We start from the raw sequence: 23,711 nt of genomic DNA on the forward strand, positions 1-23,711 counted from the left end.
CTGTACATACGGCACACGGGATAATGCTGCAGGAGGTAGCTGGTGATACAGATGACCATCGAGGCAGCACAGAACTTCCTTCTGTCCCCAGGACCAAGAAAAGGACGCTGAATCTGACTAGACCAGAAACACTTCCAGAATGCTATATCTCCCTGAGGCGAAGTCCAACACTGCAGATATCCCAGCCGTTTCATCCTGATGTTCCATCGTCGATGGATGCATCCCTTAAACTGAACATTCTTTGGTTGCTTATGCGTACAATGACGATCAGTCAACAACAACCAATTCCATCTTGGGCTGGCTTCGTATCGAGCACAGGGACGCCACCACAAAAGCTCACCTCAATAGATTATTACCCGGTAATAAAACATCCAATCACAGACTACAGAACAATCCAGGAATGTCTGCGAAGTTCAGAAGAAGCCACACATGAAGTGGGCCAAAATGATGTGATAACCAGTTTTGACTTGGGTATCTGTATGAAGGCATTTTCCAATTACCTGGCAGAACTCTGACAGATACAAGGATCACATTATCCTCATTGGAACCTTCCATCTGGAGTGTGCATTCGTTTGTTCATTGATATTTTTGTTTGTTTGTATTAGCAAGATGGGTCGTTATCTGATATTATACAACATCAATGAAACACAATGTTCTTAATGTATCTGATGTTGTGCTGGATATTGGAGTGATAGCAGCTGTAAAAAAAAAAAAAAAATGTTTATGTATATATGTTTATATATATATATATATATATATATATATATATATATATATATATATATATATATATATATATATATATATATATGTATTGTTGCGAATTCGCGCCCATCGGCGTGCGATCGACCGCGTGTAGCCAAAAGCGGCCGCCTCGCCCACCGGAACGGACAATACAGTCGTGACCCTCCGGGAACTACTGCCCGGAGCCAGTCACGGGTGGGGGTTTAACCTCACCACAACTCGGTCCACATTCTACCCACGCGAAATAGGGTCCGATCACCGAATGGTCGATTTACCTAAGTACTCACGCGAGTAGCATACCGAGGAGTTGTACCACGCCACAGGCCGACTCCGGACACGAACCGCTTAAGCGGTTCATCCCGTATTACAGGGATAACTGAGCGGAGTTATCGTCGGCCTTGACGGTTCCGATTAATTACCGGGATGTTGAAACCCACTACGAATCCCTTACGTGATGCAAGATGGAGATTCAATAAAAGGAAGGAGACTAAGCAAAGCGGGAAACAGTTCAACAAGCAATGCACATTTATTACGGAAACACAGAAGGCACGTATATTACAGTCAAGACAAGATGCAACAAAAGCAAATGCAATACGACCGAATAAAAGGGCAATTATTTACAACACTAATACAGTTCTACTTGTCCGGACTCGATGCCACATCACTCATACAAAAAGCAAAGGAAAGAAAGCCACCCTCACAGGCAAGGAGGCAGACAGGTCCGTGGACCAAATGTGTGTGGATCCTGGAGGAGCGGGCAGGTCCACGAGACCGAGAAGGTCTTACCCGCATCCTCGTGACGCAAGCCACAATGTTCGCGCAGCTGCGCCCCGACTCCATGCCCCTGGTGTGGTCGGCGAGCCCTCTCCGGCGTGCTCGGTGCAAGCAGTTTTGTTGGCACCATGTTTAGTGTGGGGGTGGAACGGGGCCCCCCGGCACTATTTTAGCACGGATGGGGGGGGGGGAATTGCTGATGTTCAGGGACAGGGGAATGGCTGGCTGGCTTGGACTCCGCGACGAGACGAGTGACCCCCACACCGCAACCTCTTTGTCGACCGCCGTCTTCACTTGACTCGATGGTGAACTCTTCACTTGCCCCGACCAGCCGCCTGCAACTCAACCGCGCGAACTCTTCGAGTCGCCTTATGCTCGCGTCTTTATAGGCCGCAGGAGGAGCCCATATGCAAATTTCAGGATCAAAACGCGATTGGAGGCGGGGCCACGCCACCCTCTTTTCAGCCATTGGTGCGGCAAAAAGGGGGCGTGAACCTCTTTTGATCCGAATTCCTCTCGGAAACAATCCACGTTCATCGCGCTTGGAGGCAGGGCCATACCGCCCGACGCTCGCCCATTGGACGGAGAAAAAGGGGGAGTGAAGCCTTCCTCATCCGAATTTCTCCCTCGGAAAGGCCGCCATTCGCGCTCGCGGCTCGATGCGTTCGGCACCAATCGTCGAACGGGCCCTGGACAGATCGACGTTTGGTGTTGACTGGTGGTGTGGTCGATGGTTGGAGAAGGAGATAGGCGAAGGTGGTGGGGGGTTTTCTGTGTTGGTTTGGTGGTTGGCAGGCGTCGTTTGGGAATGGCGGTGAAGCGATGTTTGTGGGATGGAGTTGTGAAGGTAAAGGTAGTGGCTGTTTGCGTTGTTGGCAGCTTAATGGTCAAAAATAACAATAGAGAAAGAAAAATGGCGAACTCAAAGCGTCGCAGCCCGGATGAATCACACATAATCCCTCTATACAACGGGTTTGGGCGAACTACACATGAACTTACCGATATATCTCACCTGAGGACTCTTTATGGTGTAATGCGAATTTCCACAACCGTAACAATATACATATATATGGATATGAGAGGTATGGAAACATCTACCTGTGGATGTTGGGCATATTACCAATAAGACGAGCACAATTTGAAATTTTTTAAGAGTTCAGCTGGATTTTGTAGCAGGGACAGAGTAGTACATATGTTGATTGAAGTTTACTCATGCAACAATAAAAGTGACACAACAATGATATGGTTATTCATGTTTGTTTTTTTAGATTATGGCGTAGCACACCCTCATCCAGGAAAACACAACTAGACATTGATATCGAACACATAACCAAGTTTCATCAAGATTGGATCAAAGTCCACGGAGTTATGCTCTGGAGAGACAGACACACAGGCAGACAGACAGACACACAGACATAACGAGTATAGTGGTCACTGGCTGGTGCTCGTGAACCAATATGGATATATAGGGTGGTGTTAGAAATAGTCTGAAAAATCATAGAGGGAATGAGTTATTTTACTGTTAACACTTGATATGGGGTTGAGTACACCCCAAGGCTTAAAAAACAATTCAGTGGCAATTTGTTGTGGGTTGTGGGAGGGATGCATGGTACGCTATGTGGGCTGCCAGCCTCGAATAAAGAACAAAGATGTTGGGAAGAACCCAGACAGATAGATTTCAGAAGTTACTCCGCAGGCTCAAACGCAGCAACATGTGCAAGCTTCCAGAGGTCTCTCAGCGGGGAATTGTGCGTTTCCATAATATGTTTTGTGTGCAATCATAACTAATATGTGTGTGTGTCGGTGTCCCCGTCTGTTGCCACCAGCTGTCATCTCCACACGTGGGCCCCAAGACTGAACGGAGCCTTCCCTGGTCTCGAAGCACCCATCTCCACCCCAGCAAGGGACCACGACTCATAGACCAAGCCGTCTCCTCATTCATGCCCCGTTTCCCCCATGACCTCTGAGGGCTTGCCCGATACTATCCAGGGACACGCACGCTCGCCTGGACAGGGCGCGCCGCTGCAACTGGTCATCATGTCCACCTCAGTCCAACCGAAGCTCCGTTCCACTCGTCCTCAGCGGGAAGAGGCTGCACGGCTAGGGCGCGTCCCAAATGCGTGTTGATCAGCGTGACGTCGGGCACTGCGCGTGTGGTCGTCGGCTTCATCGAAGCTGTTGCAGGTCTGAAGCTCGTGCGTGCGTGCGTCCTTCATGCCTTGGGAGGACTGTGTTCCACCTTGTGAAACTCACGTATGGAGATAACGACGCCCTCACGTCCTCACATTCTCAAATTCCTTTTCTCTTGCGTTTTCTGAATTTATATTTCCTCATTATTGTCTTCTCAACTCCGTGTGCGTATATAACAAATAAATGATTTACCAACGATAGCAAGTTAACAAACGTGAAATTCCCTTTAATTTTGCCGTCAAAGGTCAAAATCAAATCAAACGGATAAAGATGTGAATATGTGATCTTGAAATTAACTTTCAAACCAAGTTTGTTTGTTTTCTGCGTCGTGGTGCATTCCAACGTCATGACGTCATTAGGAGACGCGATAATTTTACGTGATGACGTATGTGCGTTTTGCCCTCTGAATTACATAACATCGGTTGCTCGCGCAGCGACTACGGGATTATAAATATCTCCCATCAGCGGAAAGATCTAAATACTGTTGAGTGAGATATTTTTATTTTTATTTTTATTTTACTCGCCCAATAGTGTTCCGGGAAGTTTCGCTGCCGGGCCGTGATCCGGATGAGCTTGAAGCCTTCTTGGCGCTCCCGCTTCGCCAAGCCGGTCCATGCACGGAGCTGTCGCTCGTGCTGAGGTGTTTGCTCGCTCGCTCGCTCTGAGGCGTTCGGCCTACTTGCCGCGTCGGGCGGTCTGGAGCTCCTGTGAGGTGAGAGCGGCAATTCGTGCTCTTTTATTTCTGTGTTTGTCGATGGATGTCGTCGTGCGAAGGGTAAACTGAGCCCGCTCCCTGCTCTCGTTGACGCTGAACTCGGACCGCCGTGAAGGGGCTGCGCGAGTTCTTCATGTGCTGTTAACTTGCAATGGGCGTCATCACGAAACACTCGACATTTAAAAACGTTCCCGGGTCCTGTGGGTCCTGTGGGTCCTGTAATCCCGGTATCCCGTCGACGCGGCCTCTTGTAGAGGACGACTTGGTGTATTTGAGGAAAGTATCACTGGTGCGGCCCGTTGCATGGTGATCTGCTCGAGGTGCAGTTTTTTTTTTTTTTTTTTTTTTTTTTGCTTCACTTCGTTTCTCGGAAATCCTTTTGGTTTTTGCTTTGTTTTCGAAACCCGTGGGCGGGAGAAAGGGGGTGGTGTGGCTACTGACCTTCCGTCGAGCGATTACGTCTCCGCAGAATTATCCATTTGGTGGGGGGGGGGGTGCTCGGTCGCACAATTATTGTGTGTGTGTGTGTGTGTGTGTGTGTGTGTGTGTGTGTGTGTGTGTGTGTGTGTGTGTGTGTGTGTGTGTGTGTGTGTGTGTGTGTGTGTGTGTGTGTGTGTGTGTGTGTGTGTGTGTGTGTGTGTGTGAACGACCATGTGTTGCGTGCAAAAGTTTTGTCGCTTGTGATGGAAACACCGTTCGGAGGAAAAGGATGAAATCCGAAATGTATTTGTTTTTAGCCGCGTTGCATAGCGAACACTGGCTCGAAGAGAGCTCCGCGTTGTTGTTGTTGTTGTTCTTCTTCTTCTTCTCCTCCTTCTCCTTCTCCTTCTCCTTCTCCTTCTCCTTCTCCTTCTCCTTCTCCTTCTCCTTCTCCTTCTCCTCCTCCTCCTTCTCCTTCTCCTCCTCCTTCTCCTCCTCCTCCTCCTTCTCCTCCTTCTCCTCCTTCTCCTCCTCCTCCTTCTCCTCCTTCTCCTCCTCCTTCTCCTCCTCCTCCTCCTCCTCCTCCTCCTCCTCCTCCTCCTCCTCCTCCTCCTCCTCCTCCTCCTCCTCCTCCTCCTCCTCCTTCTCCCCCTCCTCCTCCTCCTCCTTCTCCTTCTCCTCCTCCTTCTCCTCCTCCTTCTCCTCCTCCTTCTCCTCCTCCTTCTCCTCCTCCTTCTCCTCCTCCTTCTCCTCCTCCTTCTCCTCCTCCTTCTCCTCCTCCTTCTCCTCCTCCTTCTCCTCCTCCTTCTCCTCCTCCTTCTCCTCCTCCTCCTCCTCCTCCTCCTCCTTCTCCTCCTCCTTCTCCTCCTCCTCCTTCTCCTCCTCCTCCTCCTCCTCCTCCTCCTACTTCTCCTCCTCCTTCTCCTCCTCCTTCTCCTCCTCCTTCTCCTCCTCCTTCTCCTCCTCCTTCTTCTTCTTCTTCTTCTTCTTCTCCTCCTCCTCCTTCTTCTTCTCCTCCTCCTTCTCCTTCTCCTTCTCCTCCTCCTTTTTCTCCTCCTGAAGACAAAACCTTTCTTGGGGGTGAGAATAGGGAGTGATGGAGGCACTCGATGCCCTGGAAGCTAGCTCGAATAGCAAGGAGATTGGTGGAATGACGAGGCTCTTGGACACATTTGTCCTTGTTTTAAGTGGGGTTACAGTGATGACTATCTGTACTTTAGGGACTAATTACAACTTGTGCAGAAAATGAGGAAATATCTGTCTCCCTCCCTTTACGTCCCCTTTCCCTCTTTTAGTTATTGGTTCGCGGGTGCCAGCAGTGACCACTATTTTAGTTGTGTCTCTGTCTGTCTGTCTGTGACTCTCCAGAGCATAGCTCCGTGACGTTTGATGCGATCTTGATGAAACTTGGACACAAGCTAGATATCATGGTCTCGTTGTGTCTTTTTGTATGAGGGGCGGAGCCACGCCACTTGTGGGCGGAGCCATGGCCACTTGAACTTTTTTCTTTTCTCGATTTTTTTTTTTCTCGCAATTTCATTCCTAGAAGCTGTGCATAATGTCCATAAGTACAACATATAAAAAATCCGATTTGATTTGGTCAATTTTGATGGAAGAGATAGGTTTTTACGGTAGGGCTTCCTCAAAAGCTTCCACTAACTCAATTGTACCAAAAGTGGCATTGTTCAATAATGCCCGCGAACCATTGTCACCTCCCGGCTAATCTCTCCTATTTTACCCCCCCCCTTCACTTTCCCTTCACATTTTACCTCGACTTAACACTGACCAGGGGGGTGGGGGGGGTGAAGGTTGTTCTCCCATCTGTCTTTGTCTCTTTTTGTACACTAGTACGTGCCTGGAAAAAAAAAAAAATGATAAATAAATAAACCACACAGGCTGTTTCTTCGCTCTCACGTGCCCGTATGTGCGTGACCCGGAAGTTCGATATTATTCGCAGTTACGATTATTCGCAATTTAATTTTAATACCCAATTATTCAATTAGCGCCAACGTATTTTACCTTTTCGCAATGTCGTGGCAAGGAAAAACAAAAAGAGAAGAGAAGAGAGAAAAAATTTACTTCCTGGTTCGGGGCATACCAGCACTCTGATGTTCCCGAAATTTATACACCGTCTAATATGAAAACGATCATAACTTGGGCCATTGTGTTTATCTATAAATGCACATAAGAAATCGAGAGATTATTAGAATACACGAAGCCATCACTCTCCGGAAGCCCGTACGTTTTAACCGTAATGGGGAACGCGGCTGAGGTTTCCTTCCCCATCGGCCACGCCCACGCAACAACGTGTCTTCCCATTGGTTGGTAAATAAATGGCCATAACTTGGGAAGCACTTGTCCGATTAATATCAAACCTTGAAAAGGCACATCCTCAGGTCCCCAGCAATATACCTGGCAAGTTTCAATTAGATCGGACCAGTGGTTGTCGAGAAACAGCGGTCACACACACACACACACACACACACACACACACACACACACACACACACACACACACACACACACACACACACACACACCGCTGGAATTATAGATAGATGATGTCTCAAAAAGTTAGGGATGGATTATGATGAAACTTGGTGGATGATTGGGTAGGTGACCAGAACAAGCTGATTAAATTTCAGTTCAGATCCCAATCTAGATCCGGCCTATCGGTGGGTTCAAAACATGAACTGTTCAACCTGGCGGAGGTATCCGTTTTTTTCATTTATATATTTTTAAAATACGTAGTATACTTAGTCGAGGCTCCAATACGAGGTAATACACAGAACATATGACAAAGGCAGCAGGAGACGGGAGGGAAGTACAAAACAGGAGGGAACAGACACATTCGGAGATCTGTGGAAGGGGGAGTGATGAGGTATGGTGCACGGGGTAAACAAGAGGGACCTTTTGGGACACTACAGGGAATTTGAAGGAGGTGAGGGGTTTGGGGTGGATTAGCGGGGGTAGAAACGATCATGGTTTTGGATGGTGGGTGCCATTCTAGTTTTTCTGTGTAATATTGCCCAAACGCCTTTGAGTCATTCATATCTCTGATAGTTACCATAGGTGCCTTCGCAAAATGAATGGGACACTCCAGATAATAGCACCAGATGTTGAGGGGCACTTTCCAAGCTCAGACTTTAACTTTTTACTGAGAGCCATCAAATTTGAACTCTTGGAGTCAATCAGGTGACACTTTCAAACTTTTTGGATTGTACATCAAGGCAAATATACAACAATTTTATTTTTGTAGATTTGTGTGGTGTAGACGTTGACTAATCAACTAGCCAAACCCGCTCTCCGTGCAACGTTTCCAAAGTGAGGCTTCGTTGGGACGTCAATATATCCAGTGTTCACAATGTGATTTATAGAATTTCTTTGTATGCGAGGTGTGTTCAAAAAGTATCCAACCTTAATTTTTCGTGCGTAAACAAATGAAGCGAGGGAGGCGTGGTTTGGTGCACGTATGTGGGCGATCCTAATCCGTATGCGTGAATATTTTCCCGCCTGCTGAAGCTGTCAGTCGCCGACAGACCGCCGATGAGTGAGGAAGTGTCAGTGAGCACCGTCGGATTTTCGTTTTTGACAAAATGATGGATCACTGTGGTCTCATCGCCAGAGATCACTGTGTTGAAGAAGTTGGGATCGCTGTTCACAGTCTCCAGCATGTCCTGTGCGATCTCCAAACGGAGTTGCTTCTGCTCGATCGTTAGCAGCTTTGGCACGAACTTCACTGAGATTCTCCTTAAGCCCAAATCCTCAGTCACAATGGAATGAACGGATCCAATGCTGACGCCCGCCTCGTCTGCAAGTTCTCTGATCATGATGCGACGATCCTGCATCAGCAGGGTCCTCACTTGGTCAATGACGATCTCATTTTGGGATGTTGAGGGCCGAACAGAACGTGCTTCACTTTTCACTGATGTGCGACCATCTTTGAAGCGGTTGTACCACTCTTTTATCTGTGTGGTGCACATTGCTTCGTTCCCGAAGGCCTGTTGAATCTTGCGGATCGTTTCCACTTGGGAATCACCAAGCTTTACACAAAATTTGATGCAGTAGCGTTGTTCAAGGTTTTCCGTCATTTTGTCAAAAACGAAAATCCGACTGCGCTCACTTACACTTCCTCACTCATTGGCGGTCTGTCGGCGACTGACAGCTTCAGCAGGCAGGAAAATATTCACGCTTACGGATTAGGATCGCCTACATACGTGCACCAAACCACGCCTCCCTAGCTTCATTTGTTTACGCACGAAAAATTAAGGTTGGATACTTTTTGAACACACCTCGTGCAATGTTTCTTGTTACATTTTTTTTTTTGTGTCAAATGTACCTTCTGAGGTAATCAGCATGTGCAGAAGAGGGTTTTACATTGCAGACGCTGTTTTGTAGGAGTGGCCTTACGCCTCTCAGCGGTGACTGTCTGTTAACGACAGACGTAAAAACGTCAGCCAATGACCGATGGTCATGACGTCATTACGCCTCTCAGCGGTGACATCACACATGTAAACGAATGTAAAAATTAGAAAATCGCCAAAAATTCCCAAACCTGTCCGTCTGGCGCGATCTCACATAGCCTATGCTGTACATTAGACTACAGAGCACCCGCATGCCGAAAGTGACGACAATCCATCCAGCAGTTTCGAAGGAGATACCTCCACAAAATATGGCTTAGCGTATTAATATAATAATGGTCAATTCTGCTTGTGCAACTTACAAAAACCTTCATATTCATATATTACATGCCTCTATATATCTTTACTGGTTGCCAAGATATTCAACTTTGAAGCTGTTATTTTGAAAAACACACTTCGGGGAGAATGCTACTGCCAAGTCGAATATGCAAAGTGCCAGCAAATACAAAAGAAATGCATAAGCTATTTTTTCACAATGTCAGCATTCAGCTGTGTGTATCTTTTAGCTAACTTGAATATAAATTCCAGCTAAGGTATTGTCATCACGTTCCGTCCGTCTCCTATTTCGACTTCTCCGGCCAAATCGCTGGGCCGATCCGGCTGTAATTTGGCAGCAACATTCCTCTCCTGACTGGTAACAGGGATTGCAAAGCTTGTTCTGGTCACATGACTTCAAGTCAATCGAAATAGCCGACTTAGTAAATTTCTTCAAAAATCTTCTCCAGACCTATCAATCAGAATGCTACCAAGTTTGTTGCAACATTCAGCCAGGGTAAGGGATGTTAAATTGCAGAAGTCATGCTGATCATGTGACTAAGTGTGTCAAAATGGCGGACCTGGTAAATGTTTGGGAAAATCGTGTAAATTCTTTCAAAAACCTTCTTCTCCAGACTCACCAGTTAGAATGCCACCAAATTTGGGTTAAACATTAGGCCAGCCATCCTAAAAGCCTTGGTTTCCACACCGTGAAGCCAAGAAAGGTGAGTGGCAGGGCACCAGCCCAGAGGGGAGAGCAACACTCCATCAGGATGTGGACAAAAGCTTTGTATGTGGTTAGGAGCTCAGGTGGGCTGAGGAAGGACTTTGCACGACGGAGGATTCCAAGTCGGCGACTGGCTTTGGAGGCCAGGTTGGAAATGTGACTTCCCCTTTTCCCAGTATTGATTATTTTCAGATGAAATGTGTGGGTTTGACAGTTTGTAGATGGGGTAAATGTGCTCGTTGTTAGATGCCAAGGCAGATCACGCTTCAATGCTCGAGACGTTTTTTAGTTTGCTTCTTTGATAACTCCCGAGAGAGAATAACAGTGTTTATAATGCCTTGGAATGTTTTGAAGTTTATTGTCTCAAAAACATTACCTGCCCTTGCCAAGGTTATCTCCTTACTTTGCTGGTTATGTCGTTTTTCTGGTTTTGCTGGACAAAATGTGGTGTAAAATGTACGATTGGGGTTCATATGCTGAGAGTTCCACCTCCATTATTTTACAAAGCAGTTCCATCGTCTTATTTCTGAAATTGGATGAATATATAAATATATTAGAGGACATTTGAAATTTGGTCTGTGATTCATTTATTCTGCAGCATTGTTGATTTTTTATTTATTTATTTATTTATTTTATTTTGAAAGATTTCAAATTTCCCACGATGAAGTTGTCTATTGGTCCATAATTTTCATATCACAGACAGGTCGGTGGTCTCTCTGTCTTCAATCTTCTCATTTCTAGTCTTGCACCCTCTGCTCTTTCTGTGCCTTCCCCTCTTCGCTTCCCCCCAGGTTCTGCAGGATACTTCACGTTCTGCAAAAATAAAAATAAAAACTCCTCGGAAGTGAGGAGTGTCCCGTTTCTGTGGACTGCCCATGCCCATTACACTAACTTGGTCCCTTGGACCCATGGCCTACTCTGGCCGACTACTCCGGTGCCCGGGGGGCCCTCCACTCAGTGCGCACATTTTACCAGCCACGCTCCCAGCCGGTCATTAGACTCCTGCACCCTTCAAAAGGTTCCGTGCCTTCATCCAACACCAACAACAAACCGACATCCGTTTTGGTTAATTTAACTAACCCACTAACTAACATTAAACTAACCCTGGGTTCAGGTCAGGTCAGGTATGGGAGCATGTGCCAGAACAGCGCGTCGCTGTGTCCACTTTCCGCCGGTACTCCAGGGGCCTCCGTCTGGCCATCCCCCAGGCAGATGCCAGGCCCATCCCCATCTCCTTGAGATGATGGTCAACCTGCTGCAACCACGAGGCACGTGGTCGGCCCACTGGCCTCCTCCACTCACGAGACTCCCCCGCTGAGAGAATCTGGTGAGCAGGATCAGCATCAGGAAAACGAGCCACATGTCCATACAGCCGTAACTGACGCTCACGGACTATGCAGGTAACAAATCTCATCCGAGTCTCTCTCAGCAACCGCTCGTTGGACACAAAATCCGACCAGCGATAGCCAAGGATTCTCCGAAGAGACCTGGTACCAAAGGAATTAAGTCTCCATCTCAGATCCTTGGTCAGAGTCCAAGTCTCGCATCCATAGAGCAAGACTGGAAGTACCAAGGACCTGAAGACTCAGACTTTCGTCCTCCCGCACAGGTACCGGCAGCGCCACACCCCATGATCCAGTGAATCCATGACTCCCCAGGCCTGACCCAGACGTCTATTGACCTCTGACTCAGCCAGCAGAGACATGAATATCACTGCCAAGGTAAGTGAATCTCTCCATGACCTCAACATCCTCACCACAGACAGACACAGACAGGACAGCAGCATCCAAGATGTCACCGAAAGCCTGGATCTTAGTTTTGACCCAAGAAACCCGTAATCCCAGCGGCTCAGACTCCTCATTCAGCACCTCGAGGGCCCCCAAAAGGATATCTAAAATCTCCGCAAAGATGACTGCCTCATCTGCAAAATCAAGGTCCGAGATCTTGACATTCCCAAACGATGCACCGCAGCTTGATCTCTCAGACATCCTCCCGAGAATCCAGTCCATACAAATGCTGAAAAGTGTGGGGGCAAGTACACACCCCTGACAAACTCCAGTAACAACTGGAAATAAGTCAGAGATGGTACCACCACACTTCGCAGCACTCTCAGTACCAGAGCAGAGTTCAGACATCAGATCGATCAGTTTTGGTGGCACCCCACAAAGACCAAGAATCCTCCAGAGGACATCCCGATTCACTGAATCGAACGCTTTACAGAGATCAACATAGGCTGCAAGCAGCCCCTGCCGAAACTCTCTTCTGCGTTCGGTGAGGACACGAAGAGCAAGGATACGGTCAATCGTTGACCTCTTTGGTGTAAAGCCTGACTGCTCTGGACGCTGGTGCTCAAGCAGATGGTGGCGAACCCTATCAAGAATTATCCGAGCAAAGACCTTGCCCGGCACTGAGAGCAGCGTCACCCCTCGGTAGTTGTTGCAGTCTTGGCGATCACCCTTCCGTTTCCAGAGAGGAACAACAAGGCCCCTCTTCCAATCAGTTGGGATGATGCCTGTTTTCCAGGCAGAGCAGAAAACTGCATGCAACGACACGAGTGCAGCATTACCACCAGCCTTGAGAAGTTCAGCATGGATGCCACAGATCCCTGGAGCTTTGCCCCGTTTCAACCGGTTCACCGCAGCCCGTGTTTCCACAAGCTAAGGTGGACCAGTTGATTCTAGGGTCAGCAACAGGGATTGTAACACCCTTGACGTCCAACTCGACAGCTGGGGGGATCAGCCCGGTACAACCGCTCAAAGTAACCGGCCGAACGGGCCTTCACTTCAGACTACCCTCTCTCAAGAGCCTACCACTCTCTGCTCTAACTGCAGTGCTCCAAGGGATGGGCTTGGATGAACGCAATGCGCGAATTCCCCTGAAAGCGGGATGAGAATCACCTGTCCACAGGTGATGCTCTACTCCCTCACAGATTCCTCGCACATAGGCCTCCTTGTCCACCCTCAGTGCACGTACAGTTTTACGCATCAGCTCCCTGAACAGCTCAGCTCTGCCATTCAGCCTGGCCCTGCGACTGGTCAATGGTATCCAGTGTCCCTTGAGAGACAAAATTCTTCTTTGCCCTGCGGTGCGTTCCAAGACATCCACCGGCAACATCAAGGACGGTGGTCTTGAAGGCACTTCACAACTCTTGATGACCCCCCCCAAAGCACCCAGCCCCCCAAGTGTCCACTCAGCCTGTTCGCAAACTCCTCGGCTACTCTCTCATCCCTGAGCTTGCCAACATCCAGCCTCAGCTGGGATGGTACCATTCTCCAGGATTTAAGGTGCAGCTTTAGAGTTGCTACAACAAGCCTGTGGTCAGTATTGAGGAACTGAGCACTCCGGTAGACCCTGCAGTTCTGGATCATCCTCCAGCGACCGTCAATGAGGACATGGTCAATCTCCTTTGCCGCACCGCCAGCGTTGGAATACAAGTCCAGCGATGAGCTTGTGGGCGCTGAAACCATGAACCAGTCACCCTAAGTCCATGACTTCTTGCAAAGTCAAGGAACTTAGTGCTATTCTGGTTCATAGTTCCTGACCCATGGGGACCAACACACACCTCATAACCATCCCTATCAGTTCCAGTCGATGCATTGAAATCCCCCAAGACTAGAAGTGTATCTCGTCTGGGGCACTGATCAACCACAGACTCAATCGTGGCGTAGAATGCATCCTTCACGGTGAGATCACTCGCCTCAGTTGGAGCATAAACAGAGACCAGGGAAATGACACCTAAGGAGTGACGAATCCTTAATCTCATAATACGCTCGTTGACCGGTGTTACCTCGATTATCATTGGGGTCAGCTTATTGGACACGGCTACAGCAACTCTTTGGGTATGGTAACCATCAGAGCGACCAGACCAATAGTAGGTGTAACCACCCACCATTATCTCGCCGCAATCCGGTCTCCGAACCTCAGAGAGAGCTGCAATCCCGATGTCCAAACGCTTGAGCTCAGATGTTAACAGAGACAGGTGATCATCCTCTCTTAGGGATAGAACATTCCAGGCACCCACCCGAAGGGACCGCCTCAGGTTAACCCAAGGAGACCGCCGTCTGGTGGACGACACTTTAGCACCACTCCGACACACTCTCCCGCAATCTGACCCAGGGATGTTACCCCGTGGTTTCCCTCCTATCATCAAAGATTGGGGGTCCCGAAGGCTTTGCCCCAATCCCGTCATCCGGTGAGCTGCTCTGCGAAGGGAAGCTGCACAGGAGGTACTCCCACAGAGTGCGTTTTCAGATTTTTTTTTGTGTGTTTTGCAGAATGAAGGGTTTTACGGTGGCCGGAGTGCAAATCCTGCCACCAACCTCCTAATAAAAAAGTAACCCAACTGCAGGAGGACATCCGCAGACACAGTTGGGCACTAGATATGGATGGCCGTTGGCTCACAAGGAGCTCCTCCGCCCTGGGTTCCCTTGGGTGGGATTCATTCATTCGCACCATGCATTCCACATTCACTCCATTCACACTCAGGCCCACTGACCCACATTCACTCATCATGTTTCTTCCTTCGTTTTTATTTTCACACCAACACTCCAACAACTGCGTCCCCCTAACTAGCTCGTGCCCCTCGTCATTCCTTGTACTAATGCACGTTCCATTTAATTCTACGTAGCTAATCTACATCCCCACTACACGTTCCATGTCTGTCCAAGTCCTCGATACATTTCTAAAATCGAAACTAAAATTTCCCACTAACTCGTCCCACCAGGCCCCATGGAGGACTGCTCATGCCCTATGAGGCCAGTATATCTATCACTAAACCCTTCCCACTAACTAGTGTTCCTTTGCCCAAGAACGAGGATGTTCACTACATCCCGGCCCAGGCATCGGGTACTCTGAGCAAGGCCCTCCGAACCTTGCTTCGCCAGGGCGGCGGTTTACGACTCGCTCGACCCCTCCATTTGGGTGATAAATACGAGCGTAATGTCGCCGTGTCGATTGCAACAACCACTCGCTTCCGTGGTGTTCCCCATGCGAGCCACGCGTTACTCACGTGGCCTTCAGGCCGCGCGGTCCCCGCCGATGACGTCACTCGCACACGGACCCTGCGAAGCTTGCCGTGATGTCCCTGGGACTTGCGCCGTGCGTCACGTCGGCCTCCGTGCACGTGGTCACATGGGGCCACGTGCTTTCCAAATTTGAACAACCTAATTTACCCTTATTTTAGCAGTCGACGCTGGTATCTTGTACCAGGCGCCAAGTGTTTCAAGGCCGACTCCCGATCACGCAAATGTGCATGCCTGGGTCGCCCGCAAAACACGGAACGGACCTCGCACGCAGCGTCTCGATCGCGTGGCGTAGGGTTAATTGTCCAGATCCAATATGCCAAATTAACCACGCAGTCTTGGCTGCCGGGGATTCACGCCCTCGGAACGTCTGGCTGAACCGGATCACTCTACCAGCTACGGTAGAGTATTCACTTCCACCTACCAACTCCAGCTCAGATGCAGTCGAACGAGCCTGCCCAGGATGTTCCGGCTACGATGAACTGATTACCGGGGATGAAACCCCGTCTAAACTCAGATACGAACCATGCTGGACCAAATAAAGAAAGGATGGAAACGAGATGGGAACATTTCTAATAATTTATTCACAGAAAATAAAAGACAATAGAAGCGAGACTTAACGTGAATATGCAGGAACTATTTACAATGATCCAAAAACACTTATTCAGTTCTATTTAAAAACGGACACACACACACACACACACACACACACACACACACACACACACACACACACACACACACACACACACACACACACACACACACACACACACACACACACACACACACACACACACACACACACACACACACGTGAAAAGAAAAACCTTCTTCTTCGTCTTCTTTTGGCGAGCTCCCGTTAGGGGTCGCCACAGCGGATCAACCGTCTCCATTTCGCTCTATCCTCCACATCTTCCATTGACACTCCAACCACCCGCATGTCCGCCCTCACCGTATCCATGAACCTCTTCTTTGGCTTTCCTCTTCTCCTCCTGCCTGGCGGCTCCATCTTCAACGTCCTTCTCCCGATATACTCCGCTTCCCTCCCGTGCACATGTCCAAACCATCTCAATCTCACCTCTCTCACTTTGTCTCCAAACCGTCCTACCTGTGCTGTCCCTCTAATATACTCATTTCTTATCCTATCCATCCTCGTCACTCCCAACGAGAATCGCAGCATCTTTAACTCTGCCACCTCCAGCTCCGCTTCCTGTATTTTTGTTAGTGCCACCGCCTCCAAACCATACAACATAGCTGGTCTCACTACCGTAATATACTTTCCCCTTCACTCTTGCAGCTACCCTTCTGTCACAGATCACTCCTGCAACTCTTCTCCAACCTCTCCATCCTGCCTGCACTCTTTTTCACTTCTCTCCCACACTCTCCGTTACTTTGCACAGTTGATCTCAAGTATTTAAACCCATCCACCTTCCCCACCTCAACTCCTTGCAACCGCACCATAACACCACCCTCCCTCTCATTTACGCACATGCACTCCGTCTTACTCCTACTGACGATCATTCCCCTTCTCTCCAGTGCGTACCTCCACCTCTCGAGGCTCGCCTCAGCCTGCTCCCTACTCTCCCTACAGATCATGATGTCATCCGCAAACATCATAGTCCATGGAGACTCCAGTCTGATCTCGTCCGTCAACCTGTCCATCGCCATTGCAAACAGGAAAGGGCTCAGAGTCGATCCTTGGTGCAATCCCACTTTTACCTTAAACCGGTCCGTCATTCCTACCGCACACCTCACCGCTGTCACACTGTCCTCAAACATATCCTCCACGATCCTCACATACTTCTCCACCACACCCGACTTCCTCATACAATGCCAATACTCCTCTCTTGTCACCCTATCATAAGCTTTCTCTAAATCCACAAACACACAATGTAACTCCTTCTGGCCTTCCCTATACTTCTACATCAACATTCTCAAAGCAAACATTGCATCAGTGGTGCTCTTTCCTGGCATAAACCCATATTGCTGCTCACAGATCGTCACCTCTCCTCTCAACCTTGCTTCCACTACTCTTTCCCACACCTTCATGGTGTGGCTTAACAACTTTATCCCTCTGTAATTTCCACAGCTCTGCACATCACCCTTATTCTTGAAAATCGGAACCAGTACACTGAATCTCCACTCCTCCGGCATCCTCTCACTTTCCAAGACTTTATTAAACAATCTGGTTTACAACCCCACTGCCATCTCTCCTAAGCACTTCCATGCCTCCACTGGTATGTCATCTGGGCCAACTGCCTTTCCACTTTTCATCTTCCTCATAGCAGTCCTCACTTCATCCTTACTGATCCACCCCACTTCCAGATTCACTATCTCCACCTCTTCCAACCTTCTCTCTCTCATTTTCTTCATTCATCAGCTCCTCAAAGTACTCCATCCACCTTCTCAACACACTCTCCTCGCTCGTCAGCACATTCCCATTTGCGTCCTTTACCACCCGAACCTGCAGCACATCCTTCCCAGCTCGGTCCCTCTGTCTTGCCAATCGGAATAAATCCTTTCCCCCTTCTTTTGTATCCAACTTCTCATACAGCTCGTCAGATGCCTTTTCCTTGGCCAAGGCCACCTCTCTTTTTGCCTTTTGCCGCCACTCCTTGTACTCCTGTCTACTTTCTTCATCTCTCTGACTATCGCACTTCCTTTTCGCCAACCCCTTCTTCCTTATACTTTCCTGTACTTCCTCGTTCCACCACCAAGTCTCCTTATCTTCCTTCCTCTGTCCAGATGTCACACCAAGTACCTTCCTCGCTATCTCCCTCACCACTTCTGCCGTAGTTGCCCAATCATCCCACCCATCTTTACCACCATCCAACACCTGTCTCACCTCCTCCCTAAAGTTCACGCAACAGTCTTCCTCCTTCAGCTTCCACCATCTGGTCCTTGGTTCAGCCCTCACTCTCTTCCTCAACCTCACCTCCAAAATCATCCTACAGACCACCAATCGATGCTGCCGAGCTACACTCTCCCCTGCCACCACCTTACAGTCACTTATCTCTTTCAGTTTGCATCTCCTGCTTAAGATGTATGTGCACTTTCCTCCACTCTTGTGTGTCACCCTGTGTTCCTACTTCTTGAAATATGTATTTACCACTGCCATTTCCATTGTTTTTGCAAACTCTACCACCATTTGCCCTTCCACATTTCTCTTGTTGAGACCTTACCTACCCATCACCTCCTCATTCTCTTTATTCCCTTCCCCAACATGCCCATTGAAATCTGTTCCAATCACCACTCTTTCATCCTTGGATACACTCTCCACCACTTCATCGAACTCACTCCAGAAATCTTCTTTATACTCCATCTCACACCCCATATGTGGGGCATATGCACTGATGACATTCATCATCACCCCTTCAATTTCCAACTTCACACTTATCACTCGGTCAGACACTCTCCTCACCTCCAATACCCTCTTGACATAATCTTCCTTCAGGATTACCCCGACACCATTTCTCCTCCCATCCACACCATGGTAGAACAGTTTGAAACCACCTCCAATGCTCCTAGCCTTGCTCCCCATCCACTTGGTCTCTTGTACACACAGTATGTCCACCTTTCTTCTCTCCATCATATCAGCCAACTCTCGCCCTTTGCCAGTCATCGTCCCAACATTGAGAGTTCCAACTCTCACCTGCACACTGCTACCCTTCCCCCTCTCCCACTGCCTCCGGACTCGCCTTCCCTGTCTCCTTCTCCTCCTTCGCCCAGCAGAAGCACAATTTCCACTGGTACCCTGCTGACCAGTACTGGTGGCGGTCGTTGGTAACCCGGGCCTCGACCGATCCGGTATGGAAATTCGTTTTGTTGTCCGCATAATGATTTGGCATAGGTTTTTACGCCGGATGCCCTTCCTGACGCAACCCTGGTCGCCTCTTACGACACACAGGGATATGGTACACCTATTCTAGCCGGGGCATACACCGGGCCCAGTACAACTGGTACTCATTTCGCCAACCTCGGAAGGATGGCAGGCTGAGTCAACCCCCTGGTGTTTTCGACTTGGTGTGTATATATGTGTATATATATATATATATATATATATATATATATATATATATATATATATATATATATATATATATATATATATATATATATATATATATATATATATATATATATATATTGTTGCGGTATTCGCGCCCGCCGGCGTGCTGATGGCCACGTAACTCGAATCGCGGCACGTCGCCCACCGGACGGACAATCCAGTCGTGACCCTCTCGGACTAACGCCGGGAACCAGTCACGGGTGGACCTTTCGGTCTCACCGCGATCGAGCCAATCAGCCCCCGCGTGGGATAGGGTTGCTCGCCAAATTCGACCTACCTAAGTACCCACGCGGAGGGTAGACCGGGCGATCGCACCTCGCCGCAGGTCGACTTCGGACACGGGCCACTTAAGCGACCCGTTCCGTACTATCAGAATAACCGAGCGGTGTTATCGTCGACCTCGACGGTTCGATTAATTATCGGGCGTATTCAGCCCACTACCAACCCTTTATGTGAAGCAAGATGAGGATTCAATGGGAGAAATGACGAAGCGAAGCGGGAAACAGTTCAACACAAAGCACATTTATTCGCAGCACACGGGAAGCACACATATTCGATTCCACCAAAAGCACACAGAAAAGACACAATTCAATTTACACAAAAAGCAAATGCAAAAGCGAAAACACAATGCAGAGCTAATACCGACTACCGAGCACACGGCAACACTTATACAATTCTACTTCACAGACGGCGCCGACAACACATACCCAAAACCAAGGAAAGAATACCCTCAAGGATGAGGCGGGCCTGAGGCCGAGACCGGGTCGCGCCTACCCGTCTGGTGATGAGACGCGGAGCGGCGATGGCGCCCCAACCCCGCAGGCCTCGCGGGCAGTGTCTGGTAGGGGGTGGGAAAGGGGCCCCCTTGGTCGCACTATCTCAGCACGGGGGGAAACAGGAGGGGGTTGCTGATGCTCGGGGTATAGAGGATCTTTATTATCCCGCGACGAGCGTCTCCACCTCGGCCAGGTCGCGCTGTCGGCCTCCCTCGGGTGCAGCTCCCTGCACGACGCGAGCACCCCCTCGTCTGGTGTCGCCGCCTTTCCACAGCTCGTCCCCTCCGTTCCGACTCCAACGCACACGACGAGCAGCTCCACCGCCCGCGAAGTCTTGACCCTCTGCTTCCGACTCTCCTACTCTCCGCCTCTGGACTCTCCGACTCTCCACTTTGGACTCTCCGACTCTCCACTCTCCGCCTCTGGACTCTCCGACTCTCCACTCTCCGCCTCTGGACTCTCCGACTCTCCACTCTCCGCCTCTGGACTCTCCGACTCTCCACTCTCCGCCTCTGGACTCTCCGACTCTCCACTCTCCGCCTCTGGACTCTCCGACTCTCCGCCCCTCGACTCTTCTGACTCTCCACTCTGGACTCTTCTGACTCTCCACTCTGGACTCTTCTGACTCTCCGCCTCTGGACTCTCCGACTCTCCACTCTCCTGACTGACGAACACGGTCCTTTTATCCCCCCGTAGCTTCGCCTTTGACCCCCTCCCTTTGACCTTTCACCTCGCTCCCCATTGGCCCGAGAAAAAGTGGGCGTGAAGGCTTTTTGATCCACAAATTTGCATATATCGATCGTCCTGGAGGCGGGGCCAAATCGCCCCTCGCTCACCGATTGGACGGCAAAAAGTGGGCGTGTGTTGTTTTTGATCCGTTTTTGAAGCACAAAATCCGTGATTTTGTACACGCTGTTCGACGCGCGCCCTGCACGAGTCCAACACCGGTACCCACAGCGGGGCAAGAACGGTGGCGATGCTACGGTTGCGAGGTGTGACGTGAAGGTCGTGGCGACTGTGGTGAAGCGGCGTTGTGGTTGGTGGTTGATGATGTGATTGTGGTGGTAATCATGGCGGTTGGTCCAAATTAAAGATAGTAAAAGAAAAACGGCTATCCTGAAGAGTCGCAGCACGCATAAATGACATGTATTCCCACTAGACAACGGGTTTGGGCCTAACTACACATGCACTTACCGAGATACCTCACCTAAGGGACCTGAATGGTGGTTTGCGAATTTGGTAACCACAACAATATATATATATATATATATATATATATATATATATATATATATATATATATATATATATATATATATATATATATATATATATATATATATATACATATTAATTCAGTGTCCCAACGGGGCTTGAGCTCAGGACCTTTTGTGTCTCGAGCCACTGCCCTAACCACTGCGCCAACACCAGGCTTAGATGAAAAGAAAAACCCAAGGTTCTTTATTCGACCCTCCAGCTGATGAGTGAGACGAGCTGGGGGTCAGAGTTCGGCTTGTATCTGACCGTCGGAGGGAGGGCATGCTCCGTGATTCGGCACCTGACAAAGGGCCTTGGTCCGATCCCCAGTCATACGTGGGGGACTCAAGGCTTGTGGCAGAGTTCAGGTGGCGAATAATCGGGGTCCACGGAGGGGGGGGGTCAGGGTCGCTCTGTCCTTCCTTGTAGAGGACCAGCAGAAACACATTCGCCGCCTCGATGGCCCTCTGCTCACCCCTCGTGACAGCAAAAATCCCTTCGTAACAGCAACGTCAACCTCCTGTGACCACTCTTCGTAATCGCCCCTTGTAACCACCCATTCGTAATAGCAAAACCCTTAATAACCTTTCAGAACTCTCGTGCAACCCACCAACCACGACTCAGAGAGTCTCTGGAATTTATGGACCTCCCTCAGTGGGGAGGGGCCTTGGTCTGCACACCTCGCTGTTCGCCTCTAATTGGCCAGGATCCTATGGGCACAGCCTTCCTGGGGGGTGCCCTGAGAAAGCCATGCCCTGAGTCAGCCATGCCCTGAGAAAGCCGCCCCTCCCCTCCACGTGTGTTTGAGCAAGGTGGATGGTGGTGAAGCCACCATTGCATGTAGAACGTTCGTGGAAGCCGAGGACTGGGGCCGCGAGGCCCCCCCCTCTCGGTAAATCAAGGGACGAGCATCCAACGGTGCTTATGGAGCATGATGGGCAGGTGGTGAGATGTAATAACCTAACTATAAATAAACCAATGTCACCCGCAGGGTGACCCGTATCTTGCCAAAAGGTGACCACGTGTGACTTCTTTGAGGTCACACTGAAGTGAACAGAGCTGCTATCCACCAGGAGCGACTCCTTGAGGAATATCTGCCTACGAGAGATTCCGATGAGAATCATTCTACAGAGCAACCATGAAAAATATGCGTTTGCCTCAACGTCACCAAATGACGTCATAATGTCTCAAGCTTGACATATCTAGAAAGCACTCATCGAGGTGTTCAATTTGAGGTACTACACGATATGGTTCCGAAAACTTGAAAATTTGACCTTGGGGTCAAATATGTTTGATCTCAGGCGCTATCCATGAAGGTCAAGGCCAATCGCCACCAAAAACTAATCAGCTGAGCGCCAGACCATATATTACATTCCCATAAAGTTTGGAGATTATTCGATTAAAATTACTCAAAAAATAAGGGTTTCGTCGACCTCCATGATTTACCGCAAAGTGACCTTGACCTTTGACCTTGACCTTTATGTGTGCTGAATGGTATTGTAATAATACTACGATATGTGTACCCACAAGAGTTTCCGATGAGAATTGTGCTCTACAGAGTGATATAAAGGTGAAAAATCCAACGATTACAGACAAACAAACAAAAAAAACTTACCAAGTAACAGATCTTGCAAAAACTTCGTTTTGGCAAGATAAAAACTTACCAAGTAACCGATCTTGCAAAAACTTCGTTTTGGCAAGATAAAAAAACACCACAACGCACATATTGGACTCCCCCACGAGACAAAAGGAAGGAACCTGTCTCACGTACTTACCGGCATAACTAACTTTCGGACCTCAATGTTGAGTGTGCATGGTTTCCAGATTCATAACATGTGTCGATATATATATATATATATATATATATATATATATATATATATATATATATATATATATATATATATATATATATATATATATATATATATATATATATATATATATATATATATATATATATATATATATATATATATATATATATATATATATATATATATATATATACACACATGTATGTAAAATTCACAATTCCCCTGGGTTTCTTGATGAGTTGATATTTTCTGGCGAGGCAACTTCGACATCAATGGTAAAGGCAACCACCACAATTACCGCATTTGGTTCCTGAACCTCAAAGATTAAATATTTCACATATCACCTTGTACCAGCAAGATGAGGCTCCCGGCCACTGTGCTTCAAAATTGAAACTGTTCGTGAATGGTCTTCCCAGATAAGTGGGTCGGTGCATATGGACCTATTGCTTGGTCACCTTGTTTGCCTGACTTGTCCTCATTGGACTACATTTTATGCGGAATTGTAGAACTGTTGTTTACTCA

At 48.5% G+C, this 23,711-nt stretch overlaps 1 protein-coding gene across 2 annotated transcripts in view; it reads left to right on the top strand.

Annotated features, from left to right (window-relative positions):
• The first annotated feature begins 4,102 nt into the window (after positions 1 to 4,102).
• The window catches only part of DNAJC14 (DnaJ heat shock protein family (Hsp40) member C14), a 71,470-nt gene continuing 51,861 nt past the window's right edge, over positions 4,103 to 23,711 (top strand). The window contains exon 1 of one of the 2 annotated variants that reach the window (XM_085869296.1): positions 4,103 to 4,420. The gene's annotated coding sequence lies outside the window, so the exon portion shown is untranslated. The remainder of the gene's footprint in view (positions 4,421 to 23,711) is intronic. The other variant, XM_085869295.1, reaches the window with a different exon arrangement.

Source organism: Eptatretus burgeri, chromosome 2, assembly GCF_056783735.1.
Source record: "Eptatretus burgeri isolate ZD-2024b chromosome 2, Ebu_testis_v1, whole genome shotgun sequence".
NCBI lineage: Eukaryota > Metazoa > Chordata > Myxini > Myxiniformes > Myxinidae > Eptatretus > Eptatretus burgeri.